At 38.4% G+C, this 16,397-nt stretch overlaps 1 long non-coding RNA gene across 1 annotated transcript in view; it reads left to right on the plus strand.

Annotated features, from left to right (window-relative positions):
• LOC141492063 (uncharacterized) overlaps positions 1-5,086 on the plus strand; it is an 88,074-nt gene extending 82,988 nt beyond the window's left edge. Inside the window, exon 6 of the long non-coding RNA XR_012469841.1 lies at positions 4,947-5,086. This is a non-coding gene — a long non-coding RNA (uncharacterized LOC141492063). The remainder of the gene's footprint in view (positions 1-4,946) is intronic.
• The last annotated feature ends 11,311 nt before the right edge of the window (positions 5,087-16,397 follow it).

Genomic DNA, 16,397 nt, shown 5'->3' on the forward strand with positions numbered 1-16,397 from the left:
TCAATTCTTCTCCCTTCACTAGAAAACTGATGACTGGAAGCATGTTAAAAGTAATTTCAGGAAAAAGTCAGGCAGTTTCAAACCCCTAAAATATAGGGAAACATTAAAAATAATAACCACTCACATTGATAAAGCATCTTAATATAATATTTTTTCTTTGACTACTTTTTTTTAAGTAGCATAATGTTCAAATCTGATCATCATCCACTGATAGAGATGGAAACTGAGGTTGAATGAGATTATGGCAATGAGGTCTTGTATAATTGCTAAATGTTAGAATCAGGACTTGAAGACAGGTTGTATAATGCCCAATCTAGTATTCTTTCCAAGATACTTTGCTGCAACAGCCCCCAATGAAGTAAGAAGACTTCTCCTAAATAAATACTTTTTTTTAGAACGTAAGTATCAACTCAGGAAAAAACTTATTAATATTTGTTGGACATTAACCAGTTATATGCTTTAGAATTTGATTAATATTATGTTCCTCTATCACAAAGGGTGGTGGTGGTGGTGGTGGTGGTGGTGATGATGGTGGTGATGATGATGATGATGATGATGATGATGATGATGATGATGATGATGATGATGGTGATGGTGATGATAGCTAGCATTTATATATGGGACACATACACACATATCAGTAGATAGAGCACTGGAACTGGAGTCAGGAAAATATGAGTTCAAATCCAACCTTAGATACTTAAGAGTTAATTTGGGCAAGTCACTTTACCTTTGTTTGCTTTAATCCACTTGAGGAAGAAATGATATACTCCAGTATCTTTGCCAAGAAAACCCTATGGACAGTCCAATTGCTAGAAAACCTGACCAGCAACATATTGACCCTAACAGAGATTGTACTTACTAATCTTGCTTTCAAGAACCCAGAGCCACCATCCTGAAACTTATCATCCCCATCATACTACCATGACCACCCCTATATCCAGAGGACCACCTCCCCCCCCCCCCCATAAAAGGAAACACAGATTTTAACAGTGAGCTAAAGGATTCTCTAGAAACCCAGATGGTTCAGTGGCTAGAGCACTGGATTTGGAATCAAGAAGATTCATCTTCATAAATTGAATCTGGTTTCAGATACTTAGTTGTATGACTGAGCAAGTCATTTTACCCGGTTTGCCTCAGTTTTCTTATTTGTAAAATGAGCTGCAGAAGAAAATGACAAACCTCTCTAGGATGTTTGCCAAGAAAATGGGGGTCACAAAGAGCTGGACTCAGATACAACTGAAGAATAACTAAAAAGGGGGCAGCTAGGTGGCACAGTACATAGAGCACCAGCACTGGAGCCAGGAGTACCTGAGTTCAAATCCAGCTCAGATACTTAATAATTACCTAGCTGTGGTGGCCTTGGGCAAGTCACTTAACACTAATTGCCTTGTAAAACTAAAACCTAAAAAAATAAAATAAAAAAATAAAAAAGAATAACTAAAAAGGACCTAGAACTGCAAACTCCTATTAGATCATGCAAGCAAAAAACAAATTCAAAGGAAAGGGAAGGGCAAAAAAGCCTGAATGATTCTCACTCTAACTGACAAGTTTGATAGAATTTCAATAGCAACAATCCAATTCAATCCCCTAAAACAAGCCTACCAACAAAAACAATAAACAAAAACAAACAAAACCCCAAATTAAAGGTTTATTGTAGACAAGACTTAGGAAATATAAGGACACAAATAAAACAAAAACAAACAAAACATTAGCCCTTGCTTTTAAGGAGTTTACTTTCTATTAAGAGAATTCTGAGCTTGCCTCCTACCTAACTGTGTTACTGAGATGGTAAAGGAAAAGTTTCTTCCTAGTGTCTGAACTATCTCACTTTCAGAAGCACTTGCAAGAGCTGTGTTTACATAATTACAAAACTAATCAATCCCAATGAGACTTCAGTTCTCTATTCCTCCATTCCAAAATGATATGCTATAAAGGTTTGTCCAGAATATCCCTGTCTGGTAGCCATGCTCATTCATATGCTTCAAAACCTGGAAGAAAAAATATAGACAAAGCAGAAATTTTCACAAAGTTCAAATCTACAGTCTGGTATGACAGGACTTTTTTAGACTCCTAATGTTCAAAAGCATCAGAAGCCTCTTTCTTCTGGCAGGGAAGAGAGAGAGAAAGAGTTTTGTGGCCTACAAGGTCATATTCTGGTGAGTTGCTTTCACAACCCCTTCATCCCCCTGAAAAATATTTATTTGTACATATGGTATATGATTCCTATCACCCCCTAATCTCTTAATGATTTCATTGCTAAACTGCCAAACCAGAGTCAGGGCATCACAGAAAGGGGTCTAAGCAAATTATAAAAACATAATCCTTGCTATTATTCTACTACCCACATATTCTACCCATAGTGAAATGAATACATTTGATTAGAGCCAGAGTTCTATTCTCTACTCCAATAAGTCACCACAGGCATATTTAAAATAGAGTAAGCACAAAGTAAAGTGAGAGATATAACCTTCCCATTCAGGAATAAGAAGCAGTCTTTAAGCAAAATACCATATTCTTAACAGGATAAAGAAGTGAAGTCATGTTCACACTGATCATGGGAAGCATCGTTCAGTTTTACAAAATCCTGATGACTTCGAGAATTTAAATTACTTCCCTCCGGCAAAATGGGGCATAATCATATGTTTTTCTACTGAGCCACAGTCTTTGGTAAACATTAGAAATAATGCATCAGTGCAGAAAAAAGGCATGGCTCATGCAATGAGTATGATATAATAAAAAGATATGCATATTTTTATAGGTATTACTTGGTTTATAAGCCTAGCATCTGTAATGCTCTCATCTACAAGGAGAAATGGAAAATGATATATAACTGTTGCCAAGGAAACAGTGAAGTAAATTCCTATGTAAACTATCAAACAATTTAATAACCTGAATATTAGAAGGGCATGAGAAAAAAATAGCCCCAGATAGATAAATGACATCGTACCACCCACAATGGATCCAATCCAGGATCACAGCTCAAACAGATGAGGCAAAGGGGTTGAAACTTGGCAGATATTCTAACACTTGGTTTGTTTGGCAACCTGATGGTGAGGATGATGATGGGATGCCAAGGGGTGCTTGAGAGGCAATATGAATTTCAGTGTTGAATAAGTATAGAAGACAGATTCTGGCCCAAAAAACCCTCTGAAAATTCTAAAGAATTTGTCACACGCAGTTTGCTTTGATGCTATATTCTAATTCCGTAGGATTACATTTCATCTTATTCTCTGCCAGAACATATGAGACAATTTCAAATGTGATTTCTGCTCCAAGCTTTTATTATTATTGTTGTTTATTTTCATTCAGAACTGTAAGTGAATAAGAAATAGGGTAGTGGTTAAAGTCATTGGTAACTATGACACACTCTCCACTAAGCCAGGAGAATTTTAAGTAGTTGTGTACCACTGGGATCGAAGTTAAATCCTTTAGTAAGATTATCCATTCTGATATAAGGAAAAATCTTTCCAAGTAAGTATTTTATACTGCATCTTCGAATTATACTGTAACAATTTTTTCTAAAATGCTATTTAAAACACACACACGCACTCACAGAAAAGCATGTTTTTCAATGGTTTGAGAGCAGTGTAACATTCAGGTTGCAAACATGTTTCTACAAACTGATAACTATCTAGAGATATTCATCTCTGCTTGGGGACCATCACTTGTATTCACGGAAAGGGAAAAGATTTCCTTAGGATGACAGATTTCTTAATCAGCACTCTCTATGTTCACAATAGGAGAAGCATTACTCCTTAAAAGAAACAAGCTAGTGGCAAAGATTAACAACAGAAAAATAACAGTTACAATAAACTGCTAAATCCCAGGCTTGTAAATACCCAGAACTATTGATAGATTCCATGAAGGTAACCCAACCTTTGAAAGGCCTATTCACTAGCATTCAAGGAGCATAATCCTCTTCCAAGAAGGAAAAAAGTTAATAGATTAAATTAACTGTTGGATATTTTGGTTTTTAAGATGAAAGAACTTCAGAGGGAAAAACTATTATAATCTCTTTTTTACTGTTTCTCAAAATTCCAGTTGCTTTCAAGGAGATATTCTTCCATCCCACAGAGTACTCCTCACTACCATACAATCTGTAAACTGTTGCCAATAACTGTGTTCCCATAGATGGTAGGTTATTAGAGAGCTGCTTTTTACACTAGCCACAGGCAAAAACATAGAGAAAATTCATAAAACTGCAAGTGATGTAAAAACAAATTCTGATGATTTCAGAATCTTGGCAAGCAATTTAAAACATGATACTCACCTACACCAATATTTCTGATCTGTAGGATCAGAAACACCAGTTTTTTGATAACTTTAAGACAGATTCATTAGACTTCAAATCTAACTATAATAAAAGTTGCATTATATCACTCTCCCACTGGCCCCTGGAGAATCTGCTTGTGACATTAGAGACTAGATACTATCCACATACGTGGGCAGGTAGAGTGTGTAGCCTACCAAACATGAAGAACAGAAGAGCAAGGAAAATAAGGAAGTAAAGTAAACTTGTTTAGGAACAGATATGGAAAAGTGGCAAATTTGTATAGGAAAAATGAAAGAATTTTTTTTTTAAATCCTGCAAATGTTAAGACTACTTGGCAGACTGGAGGTGTTATGCTATTCACCACCAATTTTCATCCCTGAGCATATTCTTAGGTTGCTCATCCTTGTTTCCTACAGTCACTGTGTATTCCTCACCCTGCCTACTCCTTCTAACTGCCACTGAGGAATGATTTTAAAAAAATGAAATCTAGCTTTGCTGTCTTAGTGTTGAAAGCAGGCCTTATGAACTCCATCCTATCAAAGCATCTTAAGGTTATGATGACTAGAAGCTGCTATCCCTTTGCTCTCCCACTTCTTCAGAACTAGATTTTTATAGTAAAAAGTGAAGAGGCAAAGGTTTTCTGAGGGTCTGTGTTCTTTCTGTGTTCTAGCAAGACTGCAGAGAACAATTCTACTTAGGGACTACAACTAAGCAATCTGAAATGTGGACTACTACTGAAGAGTTCATGTGTATCCCTCAAGACAGACAATGAAGGAAGAGAAGATGCTACAGAAGCAGGAAAAAAATAAAAATTGGAAGTTTCTGCACTCCTTGTTGTCAGTCTTGCCTCTTTCCTAGCAACAGTCACAGATTGGCTAGGACGTGATTGGTCTTAGGTTAACATGGGGATTTTGAGACCTCCATGGGCACCTTTGACTAAGATTTCCAAATCTTTCAAGGGACTGGACCCACTCTAGAGGAAGAGGAGAGGCCTGTTCTGATCATAGGATTTCCAGAATCTAAGGGTACCAAATATTTGAACTAACTCTACCTCAGATAACTCTCTATCTGACTTTTCAGGATTTGTTTGTATGTTTGTGTGTGTGTGTGTGTGTGTGTGTGTGTGTGTGTGTGTGTGTGGGTAGCTGAACAGGGTATTTGGTTTTACTGCCTTTTAAAGATTATTACCTTAGCGTTGTTCACAACCTACAACCAACCACTTCTGCCTCCTATCCGAAGAAGAAATAGCAGTGATCCTTAGAACACATTCAGTCACACATGTGATCAACCCCAAGAGCCACCCACTGTTATTTTCCTAAGAGAAAACATGCTCTCATGCAACTGACTCTCTCTCTCTCTCTCTCTCTCTCTCTCTCTCTCTCTGTCTCTCTCTTTTTCCCTCAATCTCCCTCCCTCCTTTCTCTCTTTCTCCACTTCCCTCTTCTGTCTCTCTCTGTCTGTCAGCAGACATGCACACATCACTTATCATCCCGACCATCAGCACCACCAGCCCTGGACCTCCTGCCTAAACCAGGACTCAGGAATAAGTTGTGCCCTGCATCCTCGGATCAGATCCGACCCTCCTCCTCCTCCTCCTCGCCTCCCACAGCCGCCCCTTTCCACCTTGGTCTCCCCTCCCCAAAAGAGCGTCAAACTGCCCACCGCACTGCCCGGGGAGCGGCGTCAAAGCCAAGCAGGAAATGGAAAAGGTGAAGCAGCCCTACCTTGAAAGCTTTGCGATCTTCACAAAGCCGAAGACGTCCATGCAGGCAACGGGGACAGCTCCCGGGGCCGCCGGGCTCCTCTCAGTCCAGGAGCGGCCCCATTTCGGGGAGTTGAACGTGACCGGGGAAGCAGAGGCAGCAGAGGCGGCCCCTAGGGAGGAAGCACCTGGAGGCCGGGGCTGCTCCCCACCTCCGGCCGGCGGCTGAGCGTGCAGCTCCCAGAACCATGGAGCTGTGTCCAGCCTCCGGGAAACTCAGTGAAGGAGGAGGAGGAGGAGGAGGCGGAGGAGGAGGAGGCGGAGGAGGAGGAGGAGGAGGAGGAGGAGGAGGAGGAGGAGGAGGAGGAGGAGGAGGAGGAGGAGGAGGAGGAGGAGGAGGAGGAGGAGGAGGAGGAGGAGGAGGAGGAAAGGGGAGGAGGAGGAGGATGGAGGAGGAGGAGGATGGATGGATGGAGGAGGAGGAGGAGGAGGAGGAGGAGGAGGAGGAGGAGGAGGAGGAGGAGGAGGAGGAGGAGGAGGAGGAGGAGGAGGAGGAGGAGGAGGAGGAGCAGCAGCAGCAGCAGCGGCAGCAGCGGCAGCAGCAGCGGCGGCAGTGGCAGCAGCAGCAGCAGCAGCTCCGGAGTGGCAGGGCCGGGGGGCAGAGCCAGGCAGCCCCCTCCTCGGCCGGGCGGCAGCCCTCAGCGCCCCGCGCCTGTCGGGTCTCCCGGGCGGGGAGCAGAGCCGGAGGGAGGGGGCTCTCCCGCACTCCGCTGAGTGCCCGGAGAAGCGCAGCCTGCCGGAGCGGGAGGAGGCGGCGGCGGCCTCACACACACGCACGCCCCCCGCGCCGCTGCAGCTGCCTCCCCGCCTTCATCTCCTCAAACTCAGCTGCTTCCCAACCACTTCTGGCGCACCCCCACCCCTTCCCCGGGCGGAGATTCTCCCTTGTGTCGGACACATTTTGCCCCCCAAATTAAAGGCTTTAATGTCTGTCTGTGTGTGTGTGTCTGTGTGTGTGTGTGTGTGTGTGTGTGTGTGTTCTATGCCGCAATCTGGAAGACTTTTTTGAATGACACCCCTCTCGCCCATCCCAAATCTTAGTCAGATTCTGCACTCAGAGGGGTCCAGACACTGAACAGGAAGCGAGGAAAACAGGGGTGGTTGTGGAAGGTGGGGGGTGGAGGAGGAGGAGGAAGAGGAGGAGGAGGAGGAGCAGGAGCAGGAGCAGGAGGAGCAGGAGGAGCAGGAGGAGCAGGAGGAAACAGAGGACAGATGTGTTGTTCTGGTGGGAGAGCGGCCAGGGCAAGAACCCGAGGACTGGAGTCTTGGGCTGATCTTCAGAAGAGGTGTCAGGGAAAGAAGAATGGGGAGGCTTATAAAGAAAGAACAATTTCGACAAAGGCGCTAGATAGGACAAGGAGTTATAAGGGGAAGTTCAAGTGTTTTGTTTTGTTTTAAGAGAAGATAATTAGATGAGGCTCAAATGGAGAGAAGAGATCCATGGGGGGGAAAGGATAGTAATTCTACCAAAAAAAAAAAAAACAAACGAGGGAATGGAGTGTCTCAGCCAAATTAGCTTGCTTTTCTAAATTGGGGAGAGTCAAGAAGAAAACCCTTGCCTAAAAAAATCATAACAAGTAGCCTATAAAGAGAAAAACTCTAGTTACTTCTCAGAATTCATTCTCCCTTTACCATTACCACTTCTTCTCCCTTACTACTACTACTTCTTTGAGTTGGATCATCCAAATTAATTATCTCTTTTGTCCTTCTTGGGACCCATTTCTCTAACCCCCCCCCCCCTTTTTCCCCTTTCCTCCGTAGGGCGTTTCTTTCAAAATCCTTTCAAAATATCCTCTACAATACTCTGAAGGTCAGCTGGTTTGGAAAGCCAGGGTCTCCCACTGGGTTACATTTACCTGAACACAAAGTACACTCCAAATACAAAAATAACACCCCCCCAGAGGCTTCCTTAGACTATACTACAGGATTTAGCTTTCAGAAGGGTTAATACGAAAAGAAATCTGTTTTAAAGTTAGCAGAGGATTACTGAGGCCCTTGTCTGCTTTACTTAAAGAATCCCATGCTCAAAAAAATATTGTTCTTCCCAATTTTTCTAATCAATTCTTTAAAAAAAATAAACATCCAATAATTCTCAATCTGCAAAAAAAAACCACTTTAAATCACAGCTCTGGGTGATTAATTTTAAAAAAATAAATTGAATCAATTTTCCTTCTGCTTCCTGAAATGAAAATCACTTAATTTCAATAACTCATCAAATGAGCATTAATAATGTTCATTAAGAAGAGGAAAAGAAAACATACTCCACTATGTATATTATTTTAATTTAGGGAGTGGGAATAGGGGATAGACCAGTGATTTCCTTAATATAAAGATTTTCAAGATTTTCACATCCTTTATCAATACAGTCTGGCACCTTCTCTTCAACTTTAGAGAGTTTCCTAGTGCAGTTAAGGCACTGAAATGACTCACTTAGGGTCCCAGTCTCTATGTATCAGTATCAGTTTTCCCACCTTCTAGACCAGCTCTCTGTATGCCATATTGTGTTGTCTCTCTTATTTTTTAGAAAGAATAAGATTCCAGATGTGTATATTTCAAAAAAAATTTTCCTTATACCTTTTATTTGATTCTTAGCACAGTCCTGTGAGGTAAACAGAACAGATTTGAAATATTACTTTCTTTTGACAAGAGGACTCTTAAGTATGGGGAATCTCTCCATGAACCAATTGCAATAGAGTAACCTTCATAGCTCTAAAGTTAAAATGAACTTCAAATATCCTTTAATTCAATCTATTTATTTTATGGCAAATTAATTGTCCACAGTTACTGAAGTAGTTAAGAGGTAGGATTTGAACCTGGCCCTCTGGCTCAGGGGCAGCAGAGTTCACAGAGGCCTGGGTCTTGAATCAGGAAAACATTTTCCCTGGAAGTTCAAACCTGGTTTTAATAGCTTGATAATACTTAATAACGCATCTATTTGCCTCAATTTCCTCATCTGCAAAATAAGCTAGAGAAAGAAAAGACAAACCAATCCAGTATATTCACCAAGAAAAAATCCAAATGGGCTCATCAAGAGTTGGACACAACTGAAAAATTACTCAACAACAATTTCTGACTCAAGAATCTTCCAAATGTACCATGTTGACTTAGTAGATAAATGTTCAAGGCTGTCTGAGATATATAGGAATTAAGGGACTTGCCCAAGTTCACGGAGATATGGATGATGAGAGTTGAATCAGTTCTTCCTGATTCCTTCAGGAAATCTTTTCTCTGCATCTTAAAACAAACAATAAACAAATAATCCTGCCCTCAAACAAAATGAAACCAAATAAAAGGACATTAATCTCCCAATGTTAAATTTGCCATCACCCCCTCCCCCACCAGAACTGTATATTGATTCTAGAGCTCTACAAAATAATGAAAAAGATAGTAATAAAATCCATTACTAGAGATAAAGACTATACTTGAATTTCTTTGGTGTAAAGCCTGTGTGTGTGTGTTAGAGGCAAACCTTGTGTAGGGTTGGTTTTTAATGAATTACATCATGCTGATCTGCCATCGGTATTGGTAGAGATGGAAATGGTAGTGTAAATACTTCACAAAGTCAATAAATTCATCTTATCATATTTGTGTTAATTAATATTCTACATGAGCTTGAGTGATGATGAAGCCAACAGCAGTTCACACTTATGTTGTACTTTAAAGTTCATCTATCTTAATGAATTCGAGTAATTCTTGACCTACGCTATTATTGAATCTCTGTTATCACTTTTTCTCTAGTTTCAACATACCTTCCAGTGGATTGCTGTTATAAAAATGACCTGTATCTTTCTGTTCCTTTTAGTAATTCCCCAAACTCCATTCATTTAAGCAGCAATGGAAATATCAAAGAAGAGCAAGGTCATAGTAGACACCATGTCTGCTGAGCCCTTGTCCTGGCTCTACTCCAGCAGAGATGCCTCAAGATCAAGTACTGATTAGGAGTGGATAATGGAATGGTGCCTCTGGAAAAAAATGTTTTTAGTAAAAGGTTTATGGTTATTAAAAGGCAAAAAATAAGGAAGATAAACTAAAGGATGATTTTTTAAAAAGGTATTCCATAAAATGAGGCTACCAGCATGAAATAGTTCACATCATTCAACAGCACAAATGACAGGAAATAGACATTATGCTTATTGATAGAAGAGAGTATCCCTTGAAAACACCTGTGTCAACCCAGAATAAATTGGCATTGGAATGGCCCTGGCTAATCTAAAAACAGTAGTTAATAATGGTAGAGTTTCTGCCACTCCAAAGCAAAACAACCAACAGGGGGAAAATGATTGTCTCTCTAACCAATGATTCTCTTCTGACTCATATGTTATCTAGTAAATTTACTAATGCAACAATATCTTCTGTTTAGAAGATATTCTGCCTATTTTAGTTCTCATTTAAATAGTAAAGGGAGAAGGACCTACCCTAACAGCATTTTAGCACATCCAGTTTAAACCTTACAAGGATTAAAGTAGACGGCATCTCAGTTCTACTACCTTTCTTTAGCAGGCTGTGGAACAGAGATTTGGAAACATGCCTTTGGCTGACAGGAGATGGATCTGTTTTTTTTTGAATTACACATTCACCCAGAAAAGATTTATATCTTCAGTAAAGGAGTAGATTTCTGCAGTTACATAATTATTTACTTTTAAAATGATGATCTCCAAAAAGGTCCTTTCCAACTCTAAATGCTTGGATCCTATGATTTAATACTGTAATTGATAGTGACTTCAGAAAACATTACTTTGCTCATATTCTTTTTTTCATCAGACGAGTTTGACTGCACTCTTTCTTCACTAGTCTTGGGCTTAAATAACTTTAGGCTACACTGGAAAATCAAATTCACTTTCAAATATTTGAATTTTTGAATGAATTAATGAAAGAACAAGCCTTTGTCAACACTAAAAATATTCAGAACAATGTGCCATAGTGTTTGAAAGCTATTCTAAAATGGAAACTCTAAAAATCTTAAGAATAAGGATGATAAGAGCAGCTAGGTGGTGCAGTGGAAAGGACACAGCCCGGGAGACTGGAAGACCTGAATTCAAATTCAGTCTCAGACAAGCTGTGTGACCTTGGGGAAGTCACTTAACTCCATTCCATGCAAAGACCAAAAAAAAATAATAATGATGATAAAATAATAGCAATGTGTATAATCTATGAAGATGCCTGCTTTGTAGATAACAAGTCATTTGAATGGATAAATTCTGATATATTTGTTGTAAATGAGTTTTTTAAAATTTATATTTTATAAAGGAACTCATATTATACAGAAATTTCCTTTCAATTCAATGAGGCAGATTGTACAAATATTAAAATACTCATTTTATAGTGAAGGAAGCTGAAACTCAGAAAGATTATCAAATAACATAAATAGGATTCAATCCCAAGTCTCCATAGTTTGAGACCAGAGCTATTATTATATCATACATTTGCTATACCATAGTACCATGTTGACTCACACTTGGGTAACCTGAGATAAATAGCATTTAATGATAACTAGCCTTAATGTAGAGTTATAAAATTTGCAAAGCATATTACAAATATTATCTCATTTTATCCTCACAGCAATCCTGTGAAATAATTGCTTTTATTATATCCATATTGTTGTTGTTTTTCATCCTTCATTTTTTTTTAGGTTTTTGCAAGGCAAGTGGAGTTAAGTGGCTTGCCCAAGGCCACACAGCTAGGTAATTATTAAGTGCCTGAGACCAGATTTTAACCCAGGTACTCCTGACTCCAGGGCCAGTGCTTTATCCACTACGCCACCTAGCCGCCCCTTCATCCTTCATTTTTGAAGAGGATTAGTAACATCATGATGTTATGGGTGATGTCTTGGCTGGTTTGTGATTTAGATTTAAGTGAGGCAGAGTTGTGCTAAGTCATTAACTTAATTCTCTCTTCCAGAGTCATCAAAGTCTAGTGGAAGGACAAAAGCAAAGATGATTAGCAATGGATCAGAATGCAGGGCTTGATGTGGACATCCTCAATGTCTGACCAAGTTCTAAACACTCCACTCAGCCTCCTTCATGGTCTTTGGAACAATTGTTTTCATCTACCTACTTGTGCTGGAAAGATCTTCACATGATTGGGGTAGAGATTCCTCTAACTCACCAACTGGGGTTTGAAGTCTGTTATAATGTGCCTTTAGGTAAGGCAACAGATGCAGACAGAGATTAAGTAACTTTTCCAAAGTCAAATATCTAGAAATTGTCTGCAGCAGGATAGCGTTGGGTCCAAGACTCTATTCATTGTGTTACCTAGCTGTCTCTTGGAGCATCTATTTCCCCAGAAGGGAAATTATTGCTAATTATCAAGGTTTTATCTAAAAAAGGAACTTTTGAAAGCTGTCATTTACTTGCCCAAACCTCATCAATTGAATTAGTCTACTATTAAAAGCATAGTAAATGTAATTTATCCCAAGGTCAAATTTCCAGCAAAGTAAAAAAATCTAGAATTAACTTAGAACCCAGACATAATCAAAAAAGGCCATTCAATTGAAAAGATGGCATGAGACATATAAGACTATTTTAGCTTTGGAATAGAATATAAGTCACTATGGGCAGCTAAGTGGCACAGTGGATAAAATGCTAGTTTTGGAGTTATGAAGAATTATAATCCTGAGTTCAAATCTGACTTCAGACACTTAGTAACTGGGTGACACTAGTTTAGTCACTTAACGCTGTTGGTCTCAGTTTTCTTATCTGTGAAATGAGTTAGAGAAAAAAATGGTAAACCACTCCAGGATCTTTTCCAAGAAAAACCTATAGAGGGTCATGAAGAGTTTGACATAACTGAAAAATGATTGAACAACAAAAAATATATGTCACTGGCAGCATCCATGGAATCACTGAGCTAGGGGAAAAAAAAACCTTGATATTATCTATCTCAATTGACTCATTTTATAGAAGACCAAAATGATGCACAGAGCAATTCATTGATGTGCTCAGGGTCACAGATCTAGCTGATGTTAGAATTCATGTTAGAATAAAAGACATTTGCTCCAATACCATTTCAAACTGCAGCAGCTCTCTTCAGTTATGCTCTGATTGTGATGCACAATGGTTGGAGGTGAAAGAAAGAGATAAAAAAGGAGAACTCCAAGAATCAGATCTTTTTGAGAATCGTTAAAGCTTATTGGATAGGAAGAGATGGCTGACACAAAATATAGAAAAAATATTCTTACTAGGGCCCATTAAAGGAGGGATAAAATGTACTATCTATCATACTGAGTATATCCTGAGAGCATCACAATAAGTAAACATGAGTGAGGTTCACAAGAATTACCCTAACTTATCTAAAAAATAATAAATGATATTCAATGTACTTTAATATAAGGCAATTGTATGATTATATAAATAATGTTATAGTTTACTATGTAGAATTAATCAGTTTTTAAAGGGAAAGATGGTGGCACAATGAATAGAGCACTGGGGACCCACAAGATGGAGCATTGGGTCTGGAGTCAGGAAGACCTGAGTTTAAATCCAATCTCAGATACTTACTAACTGTGTGACCCTGGACATAGATTTACATCTTTTTTCCTATTTTACTAGGAAACTTAATTATTCCATAACTATGTTATGGAAATGCTTATTTTATTTCTTAAGTTCAGAATAAAATAAATCAAATATAAAAAATAAGTAAAATAGATCATTTTAGTTTAAATAAATAATATTTTACAAATTAACAACTTTATAAATTTATAAGCAAATATATAAATTTGTAATTAATAACTTATATGTATTTACTCCTTCAAGTTTATTTGTAAATATCAAATATTACATTTTACTTAATAACTTAAAAATGTGTCTTGAATACTTTTTCCCCCACTGGATCAGTTATTAAACATTTACCAACAACTGCCAATCAAGCAACTATTCCAAGAACTGGGAACGTAAAGGAAGATACCAAGACAATCCTTGCTTTCAAGAGAGTGACAGTCTAATAGGAAGATAATCTATCAACAAAACATATGGAGAAAAATTGAAATCAATCAGAGCAGTATCAACTATTGGGGGGGGTGACTGGGAAAGAGGTCTTGTAAATAAGATTTTAACTGGAATTTGAAGGAAGCCAGAATGTGGTGATGAAGAGAAGCACCATTAAAAGAAGAGAGGATAGTGAAAATGTCCAGAGCTGGGAGAGGCACATAGTAGCTGTTTAATTAGAAGCATGCTAGTAAATGTCTTAAAATCATCTCAATGAAAAAATATGCAAGACACATTTTAAGTTATTAAATAATACTCTCTGAAGTTTACAAATAACTTTAAATCTTGTGGGATGAATAACAAGTATGCCTATGTCACTACACAGCAAACTATGTAGTGAAGTGAAATATGTAAAAAGACTCTTTGCATGAGCATTAGTATAAACTCTGGGGATAGGTATATAATTCCAGAAATATTGGGAATTATAACTATTTCCTGATTGTAAAGAGGAATTAGGTAGATTAGAATAAGGGGGTTTAACTGTGAATAATGGAGAAAATGAAAAAAAAATGAAAATCTGATTAATCTCTCACTAAAGTTCATGAAAGACCAATTATATGGGTTAGTAACAACATTATTTCAAAATAGGAGGACTGTTTAATATGAACTTTCTATAATGTCACCAGGGGATTTCCAAGCTAAAATAGGAACAGAACATTATTTAGTTATCAACTACATCTATGGAAGAGGTCAACAAATGAAAAAGAGGAAAAAAATGTTAAAGCCTGAAAGTTTCAATACTAGTACCCAGAATTATCCCTGATATATATCTGCCATCAGGAAAAAAAAATAGAGCATTTAGAGAAATAAGCAAATAAAACAATCATAAATATAAGTGCATTTATATAACTTTTGAAAAATACTTTTTCTTCCTTCTCTCCTCCTCTCTGTCTTTCTCACTCTTCCCTCCCTCCTTTTCTCTCTCCTTTCTCTTTCTCCCCTTTCCCCTCTCTTTGTTCTCTATCCTCCATCTTTTTGTTTTCTCATCTTTCTCTTCCTCCTTCCTCCTTCCTCCTCCCCTCTTTGTGTGTCTGTCTGTCTATCTTTGTCTCTCTGTCTGTCTCTGTCTGTTTCTGTCTCTCCCCTCCCCTTGACATAGGGAAACTGGTGAGGGAATCTCTCTAACCAAGTTGTTTGACAATGGTTTTTCAATATTTGATTTTAAGGACTTGTTGCACTTGTTAGAATGAGAAGTTAAATGTCGTGGCTAGAGTCACCAGAGTATATCACTTGAACCAAGGTCTTCCAGCCAACTCTTTTTTATTGGTTTGTGCAAGACAAGTGGGTTAAATGACTTGTCCAAGGTCACACAGTAAAGTTATTTTGAAGTGTCTGAGACCTGTTTTGAATTCAGTTCCTGCTGACTCCAGGGCTGGTGCTCTATCCACTGCATCACCTAGCTACCCCTTTTGCAGCCAACTCTTGATCAACTCTCCCACATTGACTCTCAGTACAAATATCAGTATCCCAATTTTGCAGATGAATAAACTGACACTCTGAAGATCAAGTGATTTGCCCAAGGTCAGAACTAGTACCTCTGTGAAATGAAATTCAAATCTAGGTCTCTTGATAATCCCAGCACTCTGGCTGATATGCTACTTCTCAAAAGGACATTTGAAGAACCTGTGGAATGGTTGTTTGTTGGGATTGTTCTCGTATATTTATTTTAGCCAACTTTCCTGAAACAAAAATTGTGATTGAGAAGTAAAATCACCTGGTATAAATACCAACCATACTAAACAATTAAAATGATAATTTATTTTTATATTATTATAACACTATGTTCCTGAGAAGAAATCAAGTCCCTCATAGTTGATCATAGCTGTTACTGTGTACAATGTTCTTCTAGTTCTGTTCACTTCACTCAACATCAGTTCATATAAATCTTTCTAGGTTTTTCTGAAATCTGCCATTCCATCATGTCTTATAGAATAATGATATTCCATTATATTCATATACCACAACTGGTTCAGACATTCTCCAATTGGTGAGTATTCCCCCAATTTCCAATTCTTTGCCACCATAAAAAAGAGCTATTGTAAATATTTTTGTACATGTAGGTCCTTTTCCCTTTTTGATGATCTCTTTGAGAATAGTGACCCAGTAGTTGTATAGCTGGATCAAGGGATCACAGTTTTATAGCCCTTGAGCAGAGTTCCAAATTGTTCTCTAGAATGATCGGATCAGTTCACAACTCCACAAACTGCATTAGTGCATTCCCTCTAATTTTGAGGGAAGGAATTCTATTCAAAGGCAAGAAGGATGGAATACACATAGTATGTAAGCAAAAAAGGGCAGAACAATATTGGGAATGGCTAATGGTCTTATTTAGCTGAAGCACATATTTGTAGTATATAAAAAATTGTATTAAAGATGA

This window comes from Macrotis lagotis, chromosome 6 (genome assembly GCF_037893015.1).
Source record: "Macrotis lagotis isolate mMagLag1 chromosome 6, bilby.v1.9.chrom.fasta, whole genome shotgun sequence".
Classification (NCBI taxonomy): domain Eukaryota; kingdom Metazoa; phylum Chordata; class Mammalia; order Peramelemorphia; family Peramelidae; genus Macrotis; species Macrotis lagotis.